The following is a 12,213-nucleotide window of genomic DNA, read 5'->3' on the forward strand; positions in this document are numbered from 1 at the left end:
CAAGTGCTGCCACCTATAGGCCTTGCCACTTCAGTATGCCCAGACTTGCCTCGCTCTCACTCACACAGCGGCCTGGCATCAACACACAAGGCCTCCCAGCTCTCTCTCGTGGGCATGGCCCTGCCCGGGCCATGGGCACAAACACACAAGCCTGTGTAACCCACAACGACTTAACAATAAACAAAGAAGCCTCCGAAGAACATATCATTTAACCAACCGCTCTACAGCCTACCAAACAACCCCGTTATAAATGGTGACAGCGGTGCTCGGCAGCAGTTGTGTTTGCCTGGAGAGAAGGAGGAAGAGGTATGAAGTCATCTTCACTTCATCACCCTACACAAGAAGCATCCGTCTCTCAACGAGTTATCCTGATGTCGTGTCTGCACTTTTGAGCATCCAGACACAGGTACTAACAGGATCCAGCCGAAATTTGCTGAATTTCTTCGAGAATTGTAAGTGGCGTCCCAGTGACCCCACGCTGTTTCTCAAGTCACGTGTTCAGCGTCACTTGTATGTTGCTGTTGTTGTTCAGCTCAGCACAGCTGTTTCAGCAAGCCAGAGGTGAGTTTTGTGGTGATTTCTGCGTCCAGTGTGAGCTTCTCCACGTGTTTGTGGGTGGAGGAGGAGGAGGAATGGCCAGATGCCCGCCCTGCCATACACTCACGCACGCTCCTCGCCACCACACTACCATACACTCACCACTGCCCACTCCCTCTGCTGTGTTTTCTGCTGTTTTTCGTGTGAATTCTTTGCCAGTGCTGTGTATCCGAGTGCCCGAGGCCACTCGAAGCTGCGTGGATCAGCATCCCACGTAGATCACGACACCACGTGGATCGACACCACGTTGGGTGTGGCCGATGTCACGTAGACCTACAAAGCCACGTGAGTTACCAGATGTCCCAGGCCTCATGCTGTGGTCTGCTGCCCGCATCACATCGACGCCACCCACGATGCTGCCCGACTTCATGACGTCACGATGTCTGCCTGACGTCACCTCGAGATGTCTGCCTGACGTCACCTCACGATGTCTGCCTGACGTCACCTCGAGATGTCTGCTGACGTCACCTCACGATGTCTGCTGACGTCACCTCACGATGTCTGCTGACGTCACCTCACGATGTCTGCTGACGTCACCTCACGATGTCTGCCTGACGTCACCTCGAGATGTCTGCTGACGTCACAGTGCTGCTGACGTCACCTCGCGACATCACGCCTGACATCACATGATGTCACATCGAGTGTTCTAGTAATTATTTCAATATTGTCGAGAAGATTGAGAGAAGATATATGTCGTGTGTTAATTAATTCCTCTCAGTCAGTGTTCTCACATTTTAGTATGTCTTAGTCAGTTTGTGCACAGAAAAGCATCTTTTGCTAGTTTAAGCCATGTTGTACCGTATGTACAGCGGTGTGTTTGTAAGTTTCCGTGTGTCCAGTGAGGTCTGAGCCAGCCAGACCTGAGTAGCACCACTGTGTTAAGTCACCCGCCTGACCAGTGTTTGACAGCTGATTTCTCAGCCCTGAGCGTATGAGCCCCCTTGTACAGAAAGCTTTTATGCTCGTCGCTCGTGATGTTCTGTAGAATCGTACCTGCTACGACTCCCATCGAGATTTGTTTCACTTCACCTCCAGACCGTCAGAGTGCAGTTATATGTAGAGAAACAAGTCTGGGGACGCTTAGGCTAACCTCTGCTATAACTCCAACTGTCGAGAGATGATACTCGTCAAGCCGCAGCCAGGCCTGTCGGCAGGCGCTGTGTCAGCCTCGTGTCACAAGCTTCAGTGAGCAGCCTGCACAAAGAAGATGTCACTTTGACTGCTAGCTCTCTCACTGCAGTCTGGTGTATGATGTTACGACTCCCAGATGTTTCGCCCAGTCGTCTCTGCCACGACTCGCTCTACGCTCGCCGGCAGTGACAGCCCAGCGACAGTACCAGTCGAGAAGTGTCCTCCTGAGTCGCTTGCCAGAAGTCCTGCCCAGTTGCCGAGTTTTGTCGACGCCTCACTCGAGGGCACCAGCATGTCGTGCCCCAGGTTGAGTGAAAACCTGCAGCGACTCCTACGATGTCTGCTTCACCGTTCCAGAGGAGACCGTACCCTGCTACGTCACAGCTCAGCTGCAGCGATGTCTCCCGTGTTGCAGTATCTGTCCAGACGCAGGAAGGCGTGCAGTGATGCCCATCGACGCTCACTGCCTATGACCACGATGTTTAGCACACCCCACATGTTTTTTCTTCCCTCCCTGTAGGAAGTTTTTTTTTTCCATGTCCATATGTATATATATGTTTTTATTTTGTGTTCTGTGCCCTGTTCCTACGAGAGAGAGACCGAGTTTCTTTTACTACCAGTATTGTCGCGTCGGGACGACGCGCGGTAGGTGGCCGAGCGTATGTAGACAGCCTGTACTGTCTGCACAGACAGCCCATGCTGTCTGCCAGCTTAGTTCATATTTTGCGCCACTCAAGTGCTGCCACCTATAGGCCTTGCCACTTCAGTATGCCCAGACTTGCCTCGCTCTCACTCACACAGCGGCCTGGCATCAACACACAAGGCCTCCCAGCTCTCTCTCGTGGGCATGGCCCTGCCCGGGCCATGGGCACAAACACACAAGCCTGTGTAACCCACCACTACTTATCAATAAAGTAAGAAGCCTCCGAAGAAGTATATCATTCACACCCCGCTACCATCCTACCAAAACAAGCCCGTTATACACACACACACACACACACACACACACACACACACACACACACACACACACACACACACACACACACACACACACACACACACACACACACACACACACACACACACACACACACACACACACACACACACACACACACACACACACACACACACACACACACACACACACACACACACAAGGTGGAGGTTGAAAACATACAGGTTAAAGATTATTCGGTGTTCTCTGTGTCTTCTTATCTATTGTTGACATGTGTTCATTGTCCCTTTTATTACAGAAGCAACACAAGACGGAAGCAACACAAGACGCAACAAAATATACAAAAGACGTAGCAGAAGTATCAAGATACATAGCAGAAGTATTAAGATACTTAGCAGAAGTATCAAGATACGTAGAAAAAACACAAGACTCGTAAAAAAAGGGGGAAACACTTGCTCGAATTCTCCTTTCTTTCTCTTCTTCTTCCTGGTGGTGCTGCTGCTGCTGCTATCATTCTCTATGTTCAATAATTCATTCTCAGTGAGAGGTTGCTGCTGCTGCCTCTCTTCTTGTACTGACGTGAGCTTCTAAACCACTTTACCCAGGTGACACTCACATTGTGTGTGTCTGTGTGTTTACTCACATATTTGTACTCATCTATATGTGGTTGCAGGGGTCGAGACATAGCTCCTGGCCCCACCTCTTCACTGATCGCTACTAGGTCCTCTCTCTCCCTGCTCCAAGAATTTTGTCATACCTAGTCTTAAAACTATGTATGATTCCTGCCTCCACTACATCACTTGCTAGACTATTCCACTTCCTGAACACTCTATGACTAAAGAAATACTTCCTAACATCTCTTTGAATCATCTGAGTCTTCAGCTTCCAAGTATGACCCTTTGTTTCTGTGTCCCATCTCTGGAACATCCTGTCTCTGTCCACCTTATCTATTCCTCTCAGTATTTTCTATATCGTTATCATGTCTCCCCTAACCCTCCTGTCCTCCAGCGTCGTCAGGCCGATTTTCCTTAGCGCTGGGACCAGCCTTGTTGGAAACATATACACTTTCTCTAACATTTTGGTTTGCTTGACCAAGTGTGGATTCCAAACTGGTGCTGCATACTCCAATATGGGCCTGACATACACGGTGTACAGAGTCTTGAACGATTCCTTACTGCGGTATCGGAACGCTGTTCTCAGGTTTGCCAGGCGCCCATATGCTGCAGCAGTTGTCTGGTTGATGTGCCCTTCAGGAGATGTGTCCGGTATTATACTCACCCCAAGATCTTTTTCCTTGACTGAGGTTTGCATTCTTTGGCCACCTAGCATATATACTCTGTCTGCGGTCTTCTTTGCCCTTCCCCAGTCTTCATGACTTTGCATTTGGCGGTGTTAAATTCGAGAAGCCAGTTGCTGGACCATGTGTCCAGTCTGTCCAGGTCTCTTTGTAGTCCTGCCTGATCCTCATCTGATTTAATTCTCCTCATGAACCTCACATCATCTGCAAACAGGGACACTTCTGTATGTTAGTTACCATTTTTTCCTAGGCACATGTCAATGTGTGTGTGTATGATATCTCTCTCTCTCTCTCTCTCTCTCTATATATGTATATATGTGTATATATATATATATATATATATATATATATATATATCTATATATCTATCTATGTGTCTATATATATATAAAATATATATATATATATATATATAAATTATATATGTGTATATATATATATATATATATATATATATATATATATATATATATATATATATATATATATATATATATATATATATATATATATATATATGTATCCCTTTGTTATACATGAGAGAGAGAAAAAAAAATAATAAATTGATGCACGAGAGAGAAAATCATTTTGAGAGATGGCAACTCCAGAAAAAAAAAGAAAAAGAAAAAGAATTGGCTAAAAAAATGTGCATCAATAATGTTATGACCCGCGGGAGGCCGGATCCATTTGCTTGACTTAAAATTTTGAATTTTTTCCTTGCAAGTCCCCCGGCCGGGTATATTGGCGGGCCAGCCAGCGTCAAATTATTCACAGCCTCGGTACAGTGCCCCCAAGGTGGGCCCTCCCACGGTGGGCTCTCCCACGGTGGCACTCACACGGTGGCACTCACACGGTGGTACTCCCACGGTGGTACTCCCACGGTGGCCCTTTCACGGTGGCCCTCTCACGGTGGGTCTCCCACGGTGGCACTCCCACGGTGGTACTCCCAAGGGTGAGAGCACCGTAGGCTTCACGACTACGGTGCTCATCACCAACTCCAAGGCTGAGGTACCGATTACCTCGTCTGTTGTATATATAGTTCTACAGTCTTCCCATTACTTCCTTGTACTATATTGATAAAGCCACTGGATGGCAAAACGTCTACAAATAAAGATACCCAGATGTCGCACATGTGTTTAATTCTTCATCTTGTAGGTACTATCTACCATTCACGTACATTAATCCTCACATCCATTTTATGGTAGAGTTTTTGCTCCTGTACTCTGGTTCATTCTCCGTTTACTTCAAGCGATGTTTCGCTGATGACTAATCCTTGATAATGGTTCGTTCTGAATTCTGTATCTTGACGCCCCCGCGTTTGAGCTTGTGGCATTAACCACTACAGTAACACACTTCTCTCTTGCCAGAGTCTCCTCGACACCCCCGTTGCTTTAATCATCTCTTCTGTGAAAATCAGCTTGACCGGCTGTTTTCTCCCCTTCAAGTAACCCCCTATTCTCTGAAAATTTACTATCTCAGACATGTCCTCTTCGCCTATTTCTTTGATGATGTTTTTAATCTCCTGTCTTTCCTCCTGTCGTCTTTCATTGTGTGTGAACATAAGAAGTATACAGTACTAACTGTCTGTCAATACACATAAGCAGTCTCCAAGAAATCTTGGACGCCGAGTGAAACGTTGTCTAAACAGTAACCAAACTGTTTATGTATCTTCTTTTTTCGTATATATTCTGTGATTTGTGAGATGCATCAACCCACTGCGCCATTGATACATGTACTTCTAAGTATCTACACACACTCACTTCCTTCCAGACTGACTTATAGTCACTCTTTCTCATTATTTGCACTTGTTCTCATCCCCTTCATCTCTTCTTCACCCACAGTTCCAAATTTCTCCACTAACTGAATCTCTCAGTAGCACTGTGTTATCTGCAAACAGCAACTGTAACAAGAACTTCATATTAGATTCATAAGTGAGTGGCTTTAAGCCGACAGATGATGGTACAATGAAAAATACATTAAGTAGTGACGTCTTTTATTAATTCAACGTTTCGCCTATTAATGGCTTTTCATGTAAATTATATGGGTCAAACCAGATGCCGCCGGGACAGGTCATGTGCCACAGGGTCAGGTCAGGCGACGCTATAGGTGAGGTCAGGGGAGTCAGACCTTGTGTTTAATATGTTGATTCGCGAATATCTGTGCAAAAGCTCCAGTAGTAATTTAGAGCTGAAGATCGGTAGGGCACGTAAGAAAAGGCCTTTAATTACGACTCTGTTTTAGTTCCTAGATCATGCGGTGCGTAGGAGTGAATCAGCTGGTCTCTGTTAACATGTTTTAATTAGACTTTGTATCTGAAATGATAGTCACTCTCGATGAGAAGGACGTCCAGAAAAGGGCAGAGTCATCCTTGCCTTTATCCAAAGTGAATTGAAATGAAGATTTAACTCGGTTGAGTTGGATTATGATGATACTAACAGTATCTGATGTGACTTTATGAACAAATGAACAAATAAAAGGTTATAAGATGAAATGCTCCAATTATTTACACAGTAATAAAGTCAATCTCAGTAATAATTATAACAACATCAATAAACCAACATGAACACGTAATACATATAGATAAAATTGAGTGGCTTAAGAGCGTGTGAACGTCCCGAGGTTTCTCTTTACCAATGAATAATGGAGAGCGCGTCCCCTGTCCGTTATTCACTCAGGTAATGTGTAAATTATTCACCAAGCTGATGTATGAATACTTCAGGACAGACACCCACTGTGCAGTGTGCTACTGCTGGTGCTGTTGCTGCTGCTAGAGTGCTAGTGCTGCTATTGCTAGTGCTGTTGCTGCTGCTAGTGATGCTTCTGCTAGTGCTGCTGCTGCTGCTAGTGCTGCTGCTGCTAGAGTGCTAGTGCTGCTATTGCTAGTGCTGTTGCTGCTGCTAGTGATGCTTCTGCTAGTGCTGCTGATGCTGCTGCTAGTGCTGCTGCTGCTAGAGTGCTAGTGCTGCTATTGCTAGTGCTGTTGCTGCTGCTAGTGATGCTTCTGCTAGTGCTGCTGCTGCTGTTAGTACTGCTAGTGCTGCTGCTGCTAGAGTGCTAGTGCTGCTGTTGCTAGTGTTGTTGCTGCTGCTAGTGCTGCTGCTGCTAGAGTGCTAGTGCTGCTATTGCTAGTGCTGTTGCTGCTGCTAGTGATGCTTCTGCTAGTGCTGCTGCTGCTGTTAGTACTGCTAGTACTACTGCTGCTAGTGCTGCTGCTGCTGCTGCTGCTAGTGATGCTTCTGCTAGTGCTGCTGCTGCTGCTAGTGCTGCTGCTGCTAGAGTGCTAGTGCTGCTGCTGCTGCTGCTAGTGATGCTTCTGCTAGTGCTGCTGCTTCTGTTAGTACTGCTAGTGCTGCTGCTGCTAGAGTGCTAGTGCTGGTGCTGCTAGTGCTGCTGCTGCTGCTAGTGATGCTTCTGCTAGTGCTGCTGCTGCTTGCTAGTGCTGGTGCTGCTAGTGCTGCTGCTGCTAGAGTGCTAGTGCTGGTGCTGCTAGTGCTGCTGCTGCTAATGATGTTTCTACTAGTGCTGCTGCTGCTAGAGTGCTTGTGCTGCTGTTGCTAGTGCTGTTGCTGCTGCTAGTGCTGCTGCTGCTGCTGCTGCTGCTAGTGATGCTTCTGCTAGTGCTGCTGCTTCTGTTAGTACTGCTAGTGCTGCTGCTGCTAGAGTGCCAGTGCTGGTGCTGCTAGTGCTGCTGCTGCTAATGATGTTTCTACTAGTGCTGCTGCTGCTAGAGTGCTTGTGCTGCTGTTGCTAGTGCTGTTGCTGCTGCTAGTGCTGCTGCTGCTGCTGCTGCTGCTAGTGATGCTTCTGCTAGTGCTGCTGCTGCTGTTAGTACTGCTATTGCTGCTGCTAGAGTGCTAGTGCTGCTGTTGCTAGTGCTGCTGCTGCTGCTGCTAATGATGTTCCTGCTAGTGCTGCTGCTGCTGCTGCTAATGATGTTCCTGCTAGTGCTGCTGCTGCTGCTAGAGTATTGTGCTGCTGTTCCTAGTGCTGTTGCTGCTGCTAGTGTTGCTACTGCTGCTAGAGTGCTAGTGCTGCTGTTGCTAGAGTGCTAGTGCTGCTGTTGCTAGTGCTGCTACTTCTGCTGCTGCTGGTGCTGCTGCTGCTAATGATGCTTCTGCTAGTGCTGCTGCTGCTGTTAGTACTGCTAGTGCTGCTGCTGCTAGAGTGCTAGTGCTGCTGCTGCTAGAGTGCTAATGATGCTGTTGCTAGTGCTGTTGCTGCTGCTAGAGTGCTAATGATGCTGTTGCTAGTGCTGTTGCTGCTGCTAGTGATGCTTCTGCTAGTGCTGCTGCTGCTGTTATTACTGCTAGTGCTGTTGCTGCTGCTAGTGATGCTTCTGCTAGTGCTGCTGCTGCTGTTAGTACTGCTAGTGCTGCTGCTGCTAGAGTGCTAGTGCTGCTGTTGCTAGTGCTGTTGCTGCTGCTAGTGATGCTTCTGCTAGTGCTGCTGCTGCTGTTAGTACTGCTAGTGCTGCTGCTGCTAGAGTGCTAGTGCTGCTGTTGCTAGTGCTGTTGCTGCTGTTAGTGATGCTTCTGCTAGTGCTGCTGCTGCTGTTAGGACTGCTAGTGCTGCTGCTGCTAGAGTGCTAGTGCTGCTGTTGCTAGTGCTGTTGCTGCTGCTAGTACTGCTACTGCTGTTGCTACTGCTAGTGCTGTTGCTGTTGCTAGTGCTGTTGCTGCTGCTAGTGCTGCTGCTAGTACTGCTAGTGCTGTTGCTGCTGCTGCTAGAGTGCTAATGATACTGTGGCTAGTACTGTTGCTACTGCTTGTGTTGTTGCTGCTCCTAGTACTGCCGTTGTTCCCAGTGCTGTTGCTGCTAGTGCTTTTGTTGCTGGTGCAGTTGTTGCTAGTGCTGCTACTGTTGCTAGTGATGTTGTTGATAGTGCTGCTGTTGCTAGTGCTGCTGTTGTTGTTGGTGCTGTTGTTGCTAGCGTTGTTGTTGCTAGTGCTGTTGTTGCTAGTGGTGCTGTTGTTGCTAGTGGTGCTGTTGTTGGTGCTGTTCTTGATAGTGCTGTTGTTGCTAGTGCTGTTCTTGCTGATGCCGTTGTTCCTAGTGCAGTTGCTGCTAGTGCTGTTGTTGCTGGTGCGGTTGTTGCTAGTGCTGCTGCTGCTGCTAGTGCTGTTGTTGCTAGTACTGCTGTTGCTAGTGTTGCTGCTGTTGCTGGTGCTGCTACCAGTGGGTAACGGGAGGGGGTGTTACGGTTGCCGTGGGTTGAAGTGGGGTGATGGGTTATTAAGGTTGCCGTGGGGTGACGGGGTGGGAGTGGTAAGGTTGCCGTGGGGTGACGGGATGGGAGTGTTAAGGTTGCCGTGGGGTGACGGGGTGGGAGTGGTAAGGTTGCCGTGGGGTAACGGGGTGGTGGTGTTAAGGTTGCCGTATGGTGAAGGGGGTATTAAAGTTGCCGTGGGGTGACGGGGGTGTTTAGGTTGCCGTGGGGTAACGGGAGTGTTAACGTTGCCGTGGGGTGAGTGGGGTAATTAGGTTGCCGTAGGGTGACGGGGTGGGGGTGTTAAGGTTGCCTTGGGATGACGGGGGTATTACAGTTGCCGTGGGGTGATGGGGTGTTAATGTTGCCTTGGGGTGACGGGGGTGTTAAGGTTGCCATGGGGTGACGGGTTGGGGGTGTTAAGGTTGCCATGGGGTGAAGGGGGTATTAAAATAGCCGAGGGGTGACAGGAGTGTTAAGATTGCCATGGAGTGACGGGGGTGTTAAGGTTACCTTGGGGTGGCGGGGTGGGGGTGTTTAGGTTGCCGTGGGGTGACGGGGGTGCTAGGGTTGCCGTGGGTTGACTGGGTAATAAGGTTGCCATAGTGTGGCGGGGTGGGGGTGTTAAGGTTGCCGTGGGGTGACGGGGGTGTTAAGGTTGCCGTGGGGTGACGGGGGTGTTAAGATTGCCGTGGGGTGACGGGGGTGTTAAGGTTGCCGTGGGGTGACGGGGGTGTTAAGGTTGCCGTGGGGTGACGGGGGTGTTAAGGTTGCCGTGGGGTGACGGGGGTGTTAAGGTTGCCGTGGGGTGACGGGGGTGTTAAGGTTGCCGTGGGGTGACGGGGGTGTTAAGGTTGCCGTGGGGTGACGGGGGTGTTAAGGTTGCCGTGGGGTGACGGGGGTGTTAAGGTTGCCGTGGGGTGACGGGGGTGGTAAGGTTGCCGTGGGGTGACGGGGGTGTTAAGGTTGCCGTGGGGTGACGGGGGTGTTAAGGTTGCCGTGGGGTGACGGGGGTGTTAAGATTGCCGTGGGGTAACGAAGGTGTTAAGGTTGCCGTGGGGTGACGGGGGTGTTAAGGTTGCCGTGGGGTGACGGAGGTGTTAAGGTTGCCGTGGGGTGACGGAGGTGTTAAGGTTGCCGTGGGGTGACGGGGGTGTTAAGGTTGCCGTGGGTTGATGAGGAGGGAGGGAGAGAGGGAGGGAGGGGGCGGGGACCCCTCATAAATCAAGGGTGAGAGCACCGTCAAATCTTAATGGTTCACAAATGCACTTTTTCAAGCCTCTGGCAACTGATATTTTATAACACCAATTTAAACTGTCATTCAATAATTGACTGAGCGTGTTCCAGACACTTGCTGGCGTATGTCTTACGCTCTCCCCACGCTCCCTACCCGGGCGTATGTCTTACGCTCTCCCCACGCTCCCTACCCGGGCGTATGTCTTACGCTCTCCCCACGCTCCCTACCCGGGCGTATGTCTTACGCTCTCCCCACGCTCCCTACCCGGGCGTATGTCTTACGCTCTCCCCACGCTCCTTACCGGGCGTATGTCTTACGCTCTCTCCACGCTCCCTACCCGGGCGTATGTCTTACGCTCTCTCCACGCTCCCTACCCGGGCGTATGTCTTACGCTCTCTCCACGCTCCCTACCCGGGCGTATCTCTTACGCTCTCTCCACGCTCCCTACCCGGGCGTATGTCTTACGCTCTCCCCACGCTCCCTACCCGGGCGTATGTCTTACGCTCTCCCCACGCTCCCTACCCGGGCGTATGTCTTACGCTCTCCCCACGCTCCCTACCCGGGCGTATGTCTTACGCTCTCCCCACGCTCCCTACCCGCGCGTATGTCTTACGCTCTCCCCACGCTCCCTACCCGGGCGTATGTCTTACGCTCTCTCCACGCTCCCTACCCGGGCGTATGTCTTACGCTCTCCCCACGCTCCCTACCCGGGCGTATGTCTTACGCTCTCCCCACGCTCCCTACCTGGGCGTATGTCTTACGCTCTCCCCACGCTCCCTACCCGGGCGTATGTCTTACGCTCTCCCCACGCTCCCTACCCGGGCGTATGTCTTACGCTCTCCCCACGCTCCCTACCCGGGCGTATGTCTTACGCTCTCCCCACGCTCCCTACCCGGGCGTATGTCTTACGCTCTCCCCACGCTCCCTACCCGGGCGTATGTCTTACGCTCTCCCCACGCTCCCTACCCGGGCGTATGTCTTACGCTCTCCCCACGCTCCCTACCCGGGCGTATGTCTTACGCTCTCCCCACGCTCCCTACCCGGGCGTATGTCTTACGCTCTCCCCACGCTCCCTACCCGGGCGTATGTCTTACGCTCTCCCCACGCTCCCTACCCGGGCGTATGTCTTACGCTCTCCCCACGCTCCCTACCCGGGCGTATGTCTTACGCTCTCCCCACGCTCCCTACCCGGGCGTATGTCTTACGCTCTCCCCACGCTCCCTACCCGGGCGTATGTCTTACGCTCTCCCCACGCTCCCTACCCGGGCGTATGTCTTACGCTCTCCCCACGCTCCCTATCCGGGCGTATGTCTTACGCTCTCCCCACGCTCCCTACCCGGGCGTATGTCTTACGCTCTCCCCACGCTCCCTACCCGGGCGTATGTCTTACGCTCTCCCCACGCTCCCTACCCGGGCGTATGTCTCACGCTCTCCCCACGCTCCCTACCCGGGCGTATGTCTTACGCTCTCCCCACGCTCCCTACCCGGGCGTATGTCTTACGCTCTCCCCACGCTCCCTACCCGGGCGTATGTCTTACGCTCTCCCCACGCTCCCTACCCGGGCGTATGTCTTACGCTCTCCCCACGCTCCCTACCCGGGCGTATGTCTTACCCTCTCTCCACGCTCCCTACCCGGGCGTATGTCTTACCCTCTCTCCACGCTCCCTACCCGGGCGTATGTCTTACCCTCTCTCCACGCTCCCTACCCGGGCGTATGTCTTACCCTCTCTCCACGCTCCCTACCCGGGCGTATGTCTTACCCTCTCCCCACGCTCCCTACACGG

General features: G+C 51.1%; 1 long non-coding RNA gene across 1 annotated transcript; it reads right to left on the bottom strand.

Moving 5' to 3' along the window:
• Positions 1-473: 473 nt before the first annotated feature.
• LOC138853124 (uncharacterized) lies at positions 474-1,329 on the bottom strand. Its single transcript, XR_011392351.1, has 3 exons — positions 1,117-1,329; positions 1,043-1,065; positions 474-994 (listed from the first exon to the last, which is right to left on the bottom strand). It is a non-coding gene; the product is annotated as an uncharacterized lncRNA (long non-coding RNA).
• Positions 1,330-12,213: the final 10,884 nt, after the last annotated feature.

This window comes from Cherax quadricarinatus, chromosome 23 (genome assembly GCF_038502225.1).
Source record: "Cherax quadricarinatus isolate ZL_2023a chromosome 23, ASM3850222v1, whole genome shotgun sequence".
Lineage (NCBI taxonomy): Eukaryota > Metazoa > Arthropoda > Malacostraca > Decapoda > Parastacidae > Cherax > Cherax quadricarinatus.